General features: G+C 50.5%; 1 non-coding gene across 1 annotated transcript; it reads left to right on the plus strand.

Moving 5' to 3' along the window:
* Positions 1-337: 337 nt before the first annotated feature.
* TRNAS-GCU (transfer RNA serine (anticodon GCU)) lies at positions 338-419 on the plus strand. Its single transcript has one exon. It is a non-coding gene; the product is annotated as a tRNA-Ser (tRNA).
* The last annotated feature ends 324 nt before the right edge of the window (positions 420-743 follow it).

The raw sequence follows: 743 nt of genomic DNA on the forward strand, positions 1-743 counted from the left end.
GTCCTGGGCGAGGGCCCTGGGGCCGGGGCGGGGGGCGGGGGTGAGGGTGTAATAGCAAAATCGGCCCTCCTCACTCATTTCCAAAGAGAGGCAAACCTCTGGCCCTTCTTACTTCGGAATAGTTGACAAGTTTACTGTCCATTTCCGATGGATCAGCACTACTTCTTCCAGGGAATAACATACACACTTGACTCCAGTTAGGGTTTTATATCTTCTTTACACTCGAAAGAAAAAACTTTTCTTGTTTGTTTGTTTTTCTTGATTTCTGCCCGCGGACTGGTCCGCGAGTCTCCTACTGTCTGTCCCTTGTCTTTTCACGACTATACGTATGCTGTGCGACGAGGTGGCCGAGTGGTTAAGGCGATGGACTGCTAATCCATTGTGCTCTGCACGCGTGGGTTCGAATCCCATCCTCGTCGTCTGGTTGCGTTTATGGCCTTCTGCTGTGGCTCAGCTGGTGAAGAAACCACCACTCGCAATGCGGGAGACTTGGGAGACTTGGATTCCATCCCTGTGTGGGGCAGATGTCCACTCCGGATATCTACGCCTCTCTTTTCACTCCCATTCCTTCAAAAGAAATCCCAGGGCTGATCTCCTTCAGAATGGACTGGTTGGATCTCCTTGCAGTCAAGGGACTCTCAAGAGTCTTCTCCAACACCACAGTTCAAAAGCATCAATTCTTGGTGCTCAGCCTTCTTCACAGTCCAACTCTCACATCCATACATGACCACAGGAAAAACCAT

This window comes from Bos mutus, chromosome 23, assembly GCF_027580195.1.
Source record: "Bos mutus isolate GX-2022 chromosome 23, NWIPB_WYAK_1.1, whole genome shotgun sequence".
Taxonomy (NCBI): domain Eukaryota; kingdom Metazoa; phylum Chordata; class Mammalia; order Artiodactyla; family Bovidae; genus Bos; species Bos mutus.